Source organism: Canis lupus, chromosome 12 (genome assembly GCF_011100685.1).
Source record: "Canis lupus familiaris isolate Mischka breed German Shepherd chromosome 12, alternate assembly UU_Cfam_GSD_1.0, whole genome shotgun sequence".
NCBI classification, from domain to species: Eukaryota; Metazoa; Chordata; class Mammalia; order Carnivora; family Canidae; genus Canis; species Canis lupus.
The window spans coordinates 15748519-15761552 of record NC_049233.1 but is presented as its reverse complement, the minus strand read 5'-3'; the positions used below and the strand labels follow the sequence as shown (position 1 = coordinate 15761552).

Sequence of the window (13034 nt, the reverse complement as noted above, 5' to 3'; positions counted from 1 at the left end):
AGCTAGTACCTAACAGCACTAAATCCTTCAGTTTAATCTGGATGTAAATTTATCAGCAAATTCTGGGATAGCAGATTTTCACAGGGAGTAGAGTGGAGACAGCAGAAAGGCCCAGGGTATCTGAGAAGTAAGGGAATTTGACATCCCCAGTTCCTTCGACCTTTGGGGTTGAAACACCCAGTAAATTTCACTCTCTTCAGCTTATTCAAAGTTTTTGGACCTCAAACTCTTTGCACAGTAATATATGATTATCTAACCTTTCATATGAATATAAAAATCATCTCACCTTTTTCTATGATATAATACAGAACTTTATGGGTAGCAGATCTCAGATGAGTGATAAATGAAGTAACAAAGTAATAAGTGAATCTGGGTCCCATAACCACAGCTCTGTAGACTTTTTAAGAAACAAAACTCAAATACTAAGGAACAGATTTTAAATTTAAAATATTTTATTTTAGATCAGCATAATATTTAATATTATATTAGGAAACTCATTGTATATATTCCTTAATAATAATCATCATATGTGAAGATATCCAATAATTTCCTATTTAACAAGTGGGAATTATCTGATTATCTAATAATTATTAGATCATTTTCATTTTATAAAGAATACTTACCAACAAATAAATTTAAAAGACATATTTACTTTGGGGAAACAATTTTAACAATAATATAGGAGATCAGGTTGTTGTAGGCAGTGATGGGATCTACTTTTGCTCCTATTTCTTAAAGTTTATAGGATTTTGGTTAGTGGTATTGAGATGCAGATTCATTACTCTGTCACTCAGTTTATCACAACTGGGACCTGCCACTCATTATGAAGTTTTTGGCGGATATACAACATTACATCATTCTGTTGTTTTTGTATTCTTATATGTAAATTGCACTATTAGGTAATAACTCAGAAACAAAAGAAATACTAATGACAAAGTACACGGTTATCACTGAGGACCATAAGTATGATACTAATTCTCCAAGTCTCAGATTGATCCCTCTCCAGGTTCATCAGATACAATCATCAAATCAAATTTTTAAATAGTATATCCAAATGTATTGATTTTTAAAAAATCAAATTTAAATACCAAACTGTTGCAAGGATTACAGCCACTAGGGCTTTTCAATTATTGGACACAACTACTCATACATATGTGTCATTTGCAGGGAGGTGCTTACAACTTCTGTTACCACATCATTGGTAAGCACAAAAGAAAAGAGAGCAGTTGATTTCCTCTTATATGGAAAGTGCGAAAATTCAAAACACCAATTTACAAAAGCATTTATCAATTTTTGATGCCATAACAGTGAAATTTTCCCCCAAAGTAGGGACGCCTGGGTGGCTCAGCTGAGATTCTGGATTTCTAACAAGTTTCCAGGTGCTGCTGCTGGTCCAGCCACAGGGGACTCCAGGTCCCTCTCCAGAGCTGGCAAGAGAATGCTAAATGATGACGTTAACCTTATTCAATGAGGTAAAGTATACGGGGAAAACCATAAAGCGCAAACACAAGCTATTTATTCTATTAGGTACAATCCATGTGTTCCTTTGTTTCAGTCCCTGGACTGTACATCTCCCTGGTAGGCACGAAACACCATCACCATCACCAGCAACAAAGCCTCACGCTTACTCTAAATCCATCTGTCTGCTATGGAAAGACACACCACCCACGGAACCATTATTTGAGTCTTGTCAAGCTGTGAAAGCTGTGGTTATATATAAACAAAAGGCAGTAAAGAAAGATAGATATACAAATGGCAGGTGATCAGGAAAAGCTGGCAGAAAAGGATCCGAGAATATTTGCTAACTAGAAAAAAATGTCATATATTAACTCCTCTTTTCTTGTGGGTTCAGATGAGGATACTTGTTGAGGAAATGTTCATACATTATCTACATTTGTAAATGAAAAAGCCATATATTTGCATGAAAAAAATGATATGACTAAATGAATGCAATAAACCTTAAACTGTCTCTTACTGTTGGGGGTGGGTATGGGGGTTTGTAAGGGGGAATAATGGCTACAAACCATTATTGAACACCTACTATATAAAAACTGCTTTATGTGGATCATATTGCATTTCCACTCAACTCTTAAAAACAAGTACAATATTGAAATATCCATTTCACTGTTTAAGAATCTGAGACTCTGAGAGGTTATAGAAATTACTAATTTGTATATTAGCAGACCCAGACTCTCAAATCCTTTTATCATAAATGTTTATAACGCCAGTCTCATACATTTAAAACTACATATAGATATCTGTTTTGTTTTGTTTTGAATACTTTATTTATTCATGAGAAACACAGCGGGGGGTGGGGGGCAGAGACACAGGCAGAGGGAGAAGCAGGCTCCATGCAGGGAGCTGGATATGGGACTCGATCCCGGAACTCCAGGATCACGCCCTAGGTCGAAAGCCGGCGCAAAACTGCTGAGCCACCCAGGGATTCCCCAGATATCTGTTCTGATATTGGTTTGCTATTTTGACTACCTAGAAAAACTACAACCACTAGCAAGTGGGAAGTGGCTAGGGAAGGCCACATTCATGACAAATGCTTTTCAAATTTTTTTAAAAAATTAAAAAATAGGGGCACCAGGCTGGCTCAGTCGGTTAAGCATCTGCCTTCAGCTTGGGTCATGATTTTAGGGTCCTGGGATATAGTCCTGCATGGGGCTCCCTGCTCAGCGAGGGGTCAGATTCTCCCTCTCCCTCTGCTGCTCCTCCTGCTTGTGCTCGCACGCTCTCTCTATCAAATAAATAAAATCTTTTAAAAAATTAAAAATATATATATACAAATGGAAAAATTCAAACTGGATATAAAGTTACAAAATGAAAAGAGAAGTCTCATCTGCCTCCTTTCTAGAAATGGAATTGGTGGGTCAAAATTCAGAATCTCTGGGATGGACCCCCAGCATCAGTGTGCTGTAGGAACGCTCGAGGTAACTTTTAAGGCACAAAGAGGGTGAAAACTGACCTAGATCTTAGCTAGATCACCCCTAAAAGTGAATCTTTTATACTGAGCCTGCTGTCACACACACAACACACTTGATTTGAAAGTTCATTTTCTTTCCTTTTTCAAAGTTACCCGGATTCTATAAGCATTTGTTGAAAGTTTCCAATGGCATCATTTTCCACCCACCACCGGGTGATGTATTTGAGATCCCAGAACAAAGCTGGTGAACAGATCAAATCAGTGTCCACCTGTCTGTGCTCCCAACAGAAGCATCATGTGCCTGTGAGTCATGAGACCTGGCTGGTTGCTTCAGACATGTTCATGGGATCAAATCTGCAGCCAGGAAGGAGGCTACAAGTGAAGGGTTTTTTTGGTTGGTTATTGCTATTTATTTTTGTCTGTTGATTTTTGTTGTTTTTTTAATGATCTTGGACCAAAATTTCATTTGATGTACTCTTTCCTAGACTCTGTAAGAAAGTTTATGTGCACTTTTAGGGATTTCTAATGGCTCCTTCTTGAGTGCCAAAATGCCATTGACAGTCTTCTAGTCTCATTTAACTGCTTAGAGCTCAGTGATTGGAAATGATAATGGTGGTTTGAGCAGAAAACCATTGCCCTGGGGAAACAAATGGAAATATAAAGTACTTTGTCAAAATCTTCTTGATAGGCTAAAACTGAAGAGAATTTGCTTACCATGTAATTTAATATGGAAACTATTCAATGATATAGTTCTTAGATCAGTAAAGATCAGAAAGAACTTTCTTCCCCCAGAGTTGCAGTTAGTAAAAGTTGGCTAGAAGATTCACCTTGTTATGTCAACACCAAGCATGAAAGAAAAAAAAAAGATTATAAGATTATAGCTAATTGGCTGCCAACTGGCACCGTTTTTAATTCTCACTAGCTACATTCAAGAAACAGGACACATTCTTTTTAATCAGCCTTGTCTTCAAATATCTGTGCAGAAGGAGCACTAGATACACAAAATTAAAGCTGAACTAAGGACAGTGAAGCATGGACATTGCTGCATGAAACTTAAATGCATTTTTCTTTTCATTCTTTGATCAAGTAGTTAATATTTTCTTAAAGAAACTTTTTGTTGTTGTTTCAGACATGAAGAAAGAAGACATAGAGTATATTAAAATGCAAAATCAACCAGCACATCAGTGACTGTTTTTGGCTAATTTCAAAGGTTGGTGTTCTGAATATTTAGTATTTTTGGTCACAACTGCAGAAATTCTAGACTGCAGTCTCTAGACTATTCACATGCAGTTTCTAGACTACAGTTTCCAGAAAAATATGAATGGCCAAGTAAATTGACACTAGCAAAATGATAATTTTCCCATGTCACATTCCTGACTAGAATAAGGGGTTAGACATATATTTAGATGTAATGCCAATTGTAAAGATGATAAGCAACTTAAACCCTGAACAATTCAAATTTTGAAATCATTAAAAGAAAAACAACAACAGAAAAGAACTAACCATGAGAATATAAGCTATCAAAACAAAAACAGAAGCAGGATTTTGGCTATGCCTAATTTATTAAAAAACAAAAGTTCTTAGATTTTTCTAGCACAGAATCATACCGGTCTGTCAACTTTTGTTTTGCTTAAATACTCGATAGTGTGGCCCTACAGCAAACTTGGAAACCTTTAGAAGACAAGGGTGTGATACTCCATCCATGCCAACTATAAAAACCCAGATGGGTTTTGTTGATTTGAGCCACAGCATCCAGAGGGTGATGCTGTGAGAAAGTGACCGCACTATGTAAAAGAGGACAATTTTGCAATTTAGAACTGAACTCTAATTACTCCTCCCACTCCTGGGAGAAAAGGATACCTTCTATGGGTTTCTTGCATAATGTTATTGAAGAATTCACGGTTTTGTGTGATATGTATCTAATTCTATCACTGATTGCCATGTTTAGAGAATAATCCCATGTACAGCCCACCAACTTCATAGCACTCTGTGTTTTCTTGTTACACATATTGATTTGACTTTTTGAAAATTTGATAGTATACTGACCTGAGAGGTAATTTTTTTTACATAAAATTATTCATCAACTTGCAGTGCACAAATACATCAAAAAATTGTGTCAGAAATCATTCATTCAGGGATCCCTGGGTGGCGCAGCGGTTTGGCGCCTGCCTTTGGCCCAGGGCGCGATCCTGGAGACCCGGGATCGAATCCCACATCGGGCTCCCGGTGCATAGAGCCTGCTTCTCCCTCTGCCTGTGTCTCTGCCTCTCTCTCTCTCTCTGTATCTGTCATAAATAAATAAAATATTAAAAAAAAAAAGAAATCATTCATTCAGGTAAAGGGAATACAAATCCTAAACAAAAACAAAAATTTATTTGTTTGTTTATTTATTTTATTTATTTATTTATTTTTTTATGATAGTCACAGAGAGAGAGAGAGAGAGGCAGAGACACAGGCAGAGGGAGAAGCAGGCTCCATGCACCGGGAGCCCGATGTGGGATTCGATCCCGGGTCTCCAGGATCGTGCCCTGGGCCAAAGGCAGGCGCCAAACCGCTGCGCCACCCAGGGATCCCGTTTGTTTATTTATTTATTTATTGTGTACTATATGCCACAATTCTAAGCTTTAAGGAGGTTTCTTGCTCTCATTATACTTGTATAATGCTTTTCAAAGATAAAATTTAAATTTGCTTGATAATCCCTATTCATAATTTAGCTTGCCAAGATTCCGAAGAAAGAATTCATTCACAAGATCATGGCCTAGAAGGTATAAACTGAGACTATCTCAGTGTGACACTTTTTTACATTCTGGAACAAAAACATTGATATAAATGAGCTAGAGTGGCTTGAAGCTGTCAAGAAGTTCAAAGCAACCAAATATGGTAAAATTCCCACTTCCTCAGATGGTTAATATGATTTTCCTATATAAGGGCTCACTGTGGTCTACTATCTCATAAAACACTTAAAAATATGAAAGTATATGAAAATGTAATTATGCTTTCCAGATCATGGCAGAGACCATAAATATAGGAGTTCAGGTGTTCAAAACTGGGCAGAGATTCAAGTGGGCTACCCCCAGGTGTAAGAATGTTTGGAGCAGCACAGGAATCTTGAGACCCATAAGCAGGAGGGCAATAAAAGAATGAGAGGGGCTACATGTTGGGTAAGGCACAGTCCCTACCAAAGACACTAACAGTGAGGCCAAAGGGAGGGACTTAAGAGTTGACTTGCTGACCCAAAAAGTTACTTTTCAGATTACTTTTCTCCTTTTCCAATACTTCCAATTCTATCTTTAGCCTTTCTGGATTGATCACATAAGGTGAATATTTTCTTTGTCCTTTTTATGAAACCCTTTACTTATACTCTTCTTAATGTTCGTACCACTTAGGTATGTACTCACTATCTTTAACCTGGCTGTGTTAAGGAGGATAGATTAAATAACTCAAAATAAGAAGCTTCTGATACATCAGACAAGTCACTTAGATTTAAAGAGGCCTCAGGCTCTCTCTGTAAAATGAAGGGGTAGGTAACTTATCAAATACAACAGAGACAAAAAAAAAAAAATACAACAGAGACTATAGCAGAAAACTTGGTTTTAGCTTGTTTAAACAACTGAGAAGATTTATTGGCTCACATAACTGGAATTTAAGAGATTGAGCAGGCTTTGAGGTTGGCTTAATTAAGTAACTCCAGCAACTGTTTTCACAATTTTCCTGGCTATGCGCATCTCTGAGTATTGGCTCATTTTCAGGGTAGCATCCCTCTTGATGACAAATTTGGCTGGAGAATTTACAAGTTTCACAACCCTACCTCACAACATGGAGACGAAGAGTGTCTTTTCTGGTATTTTCCTTTAAACAAGAAATATTCAGAACCTAGAGGTTTCCAAAAACTTCCCTCCACTGTTGTCTCATATTGAGTCCCATTCCAATTCCAATGCCTAATCCATTGGATTAGTCCCTTAGGACTGCCATAACAAAATGCCACAGACTGGGTGGCTTAAATAACAAAATTTATTTTCTCACAGTTCTGGAGGTTAAAAGTCCAAGATCAAGGTTTCAGCAGGGTTGGTTTCTTCTGTGGCCTCTCTCCATGGCTTGTAGATAACCGTCTTCTCCCTGTGTCTTCTACTTGTCTTTCCTCTGTACATGACTGTGTTCAAATTTTCTCTTATAAGGACATCAGTCATATTGGATGGGGGCCCACCTTAATGACCTGCTTTTAACTTAATTACCTCTTTAAAGGACCTATCTCCAAATACAGTCACATTCTGAAGTACTGGGGATTGGTGTTTCAAAATATAAATTTTGGAGGGACACAATTTAGCCCATAATGCTCACCCTAATAACAAGGACCTAGCCAAACAGGTTGGCTTAGACTGGGATTCTGAACCAATGAGATCATCCTCACTGCTAAGGGAAGCCCATTGCCAAAACACACTGGCGCATAAGGGAGGGTAGAAGACCAGGTGAAAATTGGGCTGACAGAGGGAACCAGCAACCATCAATATTCATTATAGGAAAATCAGGCTAAGTATTGCTAAGATTTCTCCTCACTCTAAAACTCAATAATTCAAAACCCAAGTATTTTTCTGCATAATGTACTAAAGGTTAATTCAATACAAAGCCAGAGGTGGAGCTTTGATGACAGTGAACCAGAAATAGGGGATTAAAAAGTTACATTACCAGAGAAGCCATCAGGGCAGGATGACATTCTCTTAGAGGTGTGGCTCCATTTTTTTTTTTTTTAGATAGTGGGAGTGAAAAACAAGACCGTGAGCTCTAGTCGACAGTGGATGAAGGAAATAAAGAATCACTCAGCTGTGTGTGGGGACAGAAAAAAAGTGTCTCAGCATAGCCCACATTTTATTATGTTGAATATGGTAAGAGTTCTGCAGATGTCACAGGATGCTGATAAAGACTGTTGACATGGGTAGCCTGGGTGGCTCAGAGGTTTAGCGCCGCCTTCAGCCCAGGGCCTGATCCTGGAGACCTGGAATCGAGTCCCACGTCGGGCTCCCTGCATGGAGCCTGCTTCTCCCACTGCCTGTGTCTCTCTGCCTCTCTCTCTCTCTGTGTCTCTCAAGAATAAATAAATAAAATCTCTAAAAAAAAAAAAAAAGAAAAGACTGTTGACAGAAAACCTCTTCAGCTTTTGACTTGACCTTTGATTATGTTAGGTTAAGCCAGGGGAAATTGATACTTAATAGATTAAAGATGATTAACATATTGGCAATTTCAAGGTTCAACCTAATAAAGGCCTTTCCCAATAGGCCTTAAAGATATGTGGTCTAAAGCATAGCAGCAAATATAAAGGATTTATGAAAGAAATGTATCTTAGAACATAAGTTCACTTTCAGCCTGATGGCCTCCACAAACTCCATTTATGATACAATATAAAATAATGATAATCTTGACTTAGAGACAGAAAGCTAAATTATACTTTGCACTGTCTATTTTCTGTATCTGGGGAATATATAAATCTGAAAGTATTCAAACAAAGAAAAACTGTGGCATTTAAAAAATCTCAGATAACTTTTCCTACTTACACTAAGTAACTGAATCACCAGCTATAGATGGGGAAAATTAAATTTCTGAGTTTTATAAAAATAGCAAAATGATTTCACTCCTTACCCTTACCACTCACCTTCCCTATCTTCTAACTTAATTGGCACTGATACCCCTGAATTTATCTAATGGGTCATTTGCTTTGTTTGGATCTCACGTTAGATTTTTTTTTTTAATATTTTAAGGTATGTATCAAATGTCCCAGATAGGCTTTAATGGAAAAGAAAAATTGGCCATAGACAAATGAATCCCCAAAACTTTTGGTTTAGACTTCAGTTTCGTTTTCTTTGCCCCCCAAGTATGGGCAGAGTTTTAAACATTTTTTTAATCATAATTTTTTTCTTTATTCTACTAAAGTTATTTCACATTTGTAGAAATTTTATGTTGAAGAAGTTTCTCTTTATTATTCAATATCCCTCCCTTTAAAAGTGTATTTGATATATGTAGGATTTACACTGATAAGGAAAATTGGAAGGCTCCCAAGAATATTTCCTATAAATTTCTTTTTTTTTAAAGATTTTATTTATTTATTCATAAGAGACACACAGAGAGAGGCAGAGACACAGGCCGCCCAGAAATATAATTTTATTTGCACACTATCTGAGAAATGAAAATCTCTTAGATTTTTATAATACAACAAGAATATTACTTGCTAATAAAACTTTTGGGGCAGTGCTGCTGGTGGAACAATGTGTGTAATTAAAACACGAAATAAGGGCAGCCCTGGTGGCTCAGCGGTTTAGCGCCACCTTTGGCTCAGGGTGTGATCCTGGAGACCAGGGATTGAGTCCCATGTCAGGCTCCCTGCATAGGAGCCTGCTTCTCCCTCTGCCTGTGTCTCTGCCTCTCTCTCTCTTTTTCTCTTTCTGTCTCTCTCATGAATAAATAAAATCTTTACAAAAAAATAAAACACAAAATAATTCTGGGGCACCTGGGTAGCTCACTGGTTGAGCATCTGCCTTTGGCTGGAGTCATGATCCCCCGGCCCTGGGATTGGGTCCTGTATTGTGCACCCTGCTCTGTAGGGAGTTTGCTTCTCCCTCTGCTCCTCGCCCTGCTTATGCTCTCTCCCCCCTCCTCTCAAATAAATAAATAAAATCTTAAAAAAAAAAGGAATTCCATCTTTTCATTTTTCTTAAAGTGATCTCTAAAAAATATATTCCTATTCTTTTTTTTTGACGTGTAATTACTTATGTGGCTACGTCTGGCAGAGGCAAAGTACAAAACCCATTTTTTTTCCCTTCACAAGGACACAAGTGCTGCCCTGCATTACAGATCGCTGTGGGAGGTGTTTATTTTGCAATTAAATAAGAGTAAGGAGAATGTTCTGAAGTTATTGCTTAGTGTCCCTTTCCCTCTCCTCCCCCAACACCTTTTGTAAAGATTATTAAAACCAAGGCTGAAAGTGGTTTTGGTAAAGTAAAATTCTGGTCTAAAATAAATTAGTTGACATGTACAAAGATAAGTGTAACCATTTGCATTTTACTTCTCCTACCATACCTTAGGCCACCATCACCTGCTTTAGGTTCTACAGAGAATTATGTGGCAGGAGTTGCTTCATTTGATTCTGTGTTCAACGCTGTTTGGGGCACCTCTAATATATAAGGCACAGTGCCAAGAATTTGGATCAAGGTGACCTTACAACTTAGAGGAAATAAAAATATGTGCCTATATAACTAAATAACTATAATGCAAGAAGGAAAGCAAAAAGTACCATGAAAAATACAGTCAGGGTTAGGCTCCAGGGGAAGAAATGTTGCAGCTAAAGAAATGTCGCATTTGGACTGCTTTGAAAGACAAGGGGATTTGGAAGTGCTGAGAAGTGACAGGGAGGACTCCCAGGCAGAAAGAACAGCATGCATGTGGCAAAATGAAATGCATGTCTAGGAAACACCACACAGTTAAGGTGTGGCTCTAGTATAGAATATGAGAGGATTAACGAGGAATAAACTGGAGAAATGGGTTGACCTAGATATGAGAGGGTCAGAAATGCCAGGCTAATGAGTTTGATGATGTTCTGTGCCTACAGACCCAGGACCGAGGGAGCTGGATCAATGGAGAGCTACAATTGATTTTGTTTTAAGTAGGGCAGTGACAATGGCCAAGTGATTATTCGTGTAAACAAATTGCTGGAGGCAGAAAACAAGGTGGGAGAAGGTTAGAAGGCTTTTCTATATCCAGGTGCAAGCTAATGAAAGCCTGAGTTGTAGGGACACCTAGGGAGCTCAGGGCATGATCCCAAGGTCCTGGGATCAAGTCCCTCATCAGGCTCCCAGCAGGAAACCTGCCTATATCTCTGTGTCTCTCATGAATAAATAAATAAAATCTTAAAAAAAAAAAAAAAAAGAAGTCTGAGTTATAGTATCGGCTAGCCTCTTATTCCCTTTCAAGCTCCCTACACAGATACCACGCAACTGCAGGCCTATCAAATGGAGTCTTGACCTACCTTTCCTTGTCTTTTCTCAATCTCCTTTGGTTTGTTCTCTTTCCACTGATCAAGATTCTTGGCTCCCTGACTTCTTCCTTCAGCTCTGAGCCCCACTCATTTGACCTTTATCCTTACCTTTCTAGCATTTGGACACTAGTTTTTTCCTGTGTAATCTGGTCAGATTCATTTTCCATCCTTGGATTATTATTTCTCTTAGATGGGTTCATGATGCCTCAGCCCAAGCCTTAGCCTGGTAGAGCACAGTCTCACGTGACTCAGTCAGGATTTGCAGTTGCAAAGAAACTACTCTCACTAGTGTAGACAGAAAAAAAATTAAATTTATTTTTAAAAATATTTTTCAAGATTTTATTTTTAAGTAATCGCTACGCTCAGTGTGGGGCCTGAACTCACAACCCTGAGATCAAGAGCCTGAAGAGTAATTTAAATTTAATAAAGTATATTTGGTACCTCATGGAATCTCCAAGAGGTCTGGAAAGTCAGGTCTAGAGGCTCTGCAGCCAAGATCTACACCCATATCATATAATGAGGCTGCTAGGGGAAAATTGCTGCTGGGCACAGATACCACAGCTCAGGCTAGTCACTCTGGGGACCCAACACATAAAAGAAACGCCCAAAGTTCACCAAGCAGATTCTGGAAGAGCAATGACTCTGTTTTCATCCCTGTGAAATGGTAGATTGCAAAGGCTCCTGCTTCCTGCATTTGTTGGATTCTGGGGCAAAATCTTTATGATGATAGCTGATTGGTGAAGCCTACCTACATGGAGAGATGGCATGAACATGGTGCTAACAGAGCTGGAGCTTTAGGAGCTTTCACTAGCACAGAGCCCTTCCAAGTCCCTGGGAGAGTCCTAGACAGGTCATAGGTTTGGGACAATTTGTGAAGAAAGATACCATAACTCCAACTCTGTCTTCCCCAATACACTTAGTAAATGTGCACAATATGATCAACCAGTGTTGTGAAGCTTTAAATAAACTTCCTCAATTATCAATAAAAATTGTTTTTGACCAACTTTATTAAAGGAAAGATTAAAGTATCTATTTTTTAAAAAGATCTTATTTTATTTTATTTGTATTTATTTGAGAGACAGAGACAGAGCCTGGGCAATGGGGAGGAGGCAGAGGGAGAGGGAGAAACAGGCTCCCCACTGAGCAGGGAGCCCAATGTGGGGCTTGATCCCAGGACCCTGACATCATGACCTGAGCTGAAGCAGATGCTTAACCGACTGAGCCACCCTAAAAAGATTTTATTTTTAAGTTATCTCCACACCCAACATGGAGCTCAAACTTGCAACCTTATGATCAAGACTCACATGCTCTACCGACTAAACCAGCCAGGCGCCCCTCTTTTATTCATTTGTAGAAAAAAATATTAAAAATCATTGTTATGTGGAGAGGCAATCAAAAAGTATTATTTTTCCAGATTTGTTATGGTTGTGGTACTGGCCAGCTTTTTAAAATTTGTAATTTATGGGACGCCTGGGTGGCTCAGTGGTTGACCATCTGCCTTTGGCTCAGGGCGTGACCCTGGAGTCCCGGGATCGAGTCCCACGTCAGGCTCCCTGCATGGAGCCTGCTCTCTCTGCCTATGTCTCTGCCTCTCTCTCTCTCTGTCTCTTGTGAATAAATAAACAAAATCTTTAAAAAAATAAAATTTGTAATTTGTTTTCATTTCTTTTCTAATTTGAAATGAGCACCTAATTTTTGTAATTTATTTATTTATGATAGTCACAGAGAGAGAGAGAGAGAGAGAGAGGCAGAGACACAGGCAGAGGGAAAAGCAGGCTCCATGCACCGGGAGCCCGACGTGGGATTCGATCCCGGGTCTCCAGGATCGCACCCTGGGCCAAAGGCAGGCGCCAAACTGCTGCACCACCCAGGGATCCCGAGCACCTAATTTTTAGACCTAACTTTATTTTTTTATTTTTATTTTTTTTTAAGATTTTATTTATCGGGAATCCCTGGGTGGCTCAGTGGTTTGGTGCTTGCCTTTGGCCCAGGGCGTGATCCTGGGGTCCCGGGATCAAGTCCCACATCGGGCTCCCTGTATGGAGCCTGCTTCTCTCTCTGCCTCTCTCTCTCTCTCCCTGTGTC

At 38.9% G+C, this 13034-nt stretch overlaps 1 long non-coding RNA gene across 3 annotated transcripts in view; it reads left to right on the top strand.

The window, feature by feature from the left end:
• The window catches only part of LOC102153269, a 53225-nt gene that overhangs the window by 27602 nt on the left and 12589 nt on the right, over nucleotides 1-13034 (top strand). For all 3 annotated transcript variants that reach the window (XR_005367804.1, XR_005367805.1, XR_005367803.1), the window contains exon 2: nucleotides 4059-4139. This is a non-coding gene — a long non-coding RNA (uncharacterized LOC102153269). The remainder of the gene's footprint in view (nucleotides 1-4058; nucleotides 4140-13034) is intronic.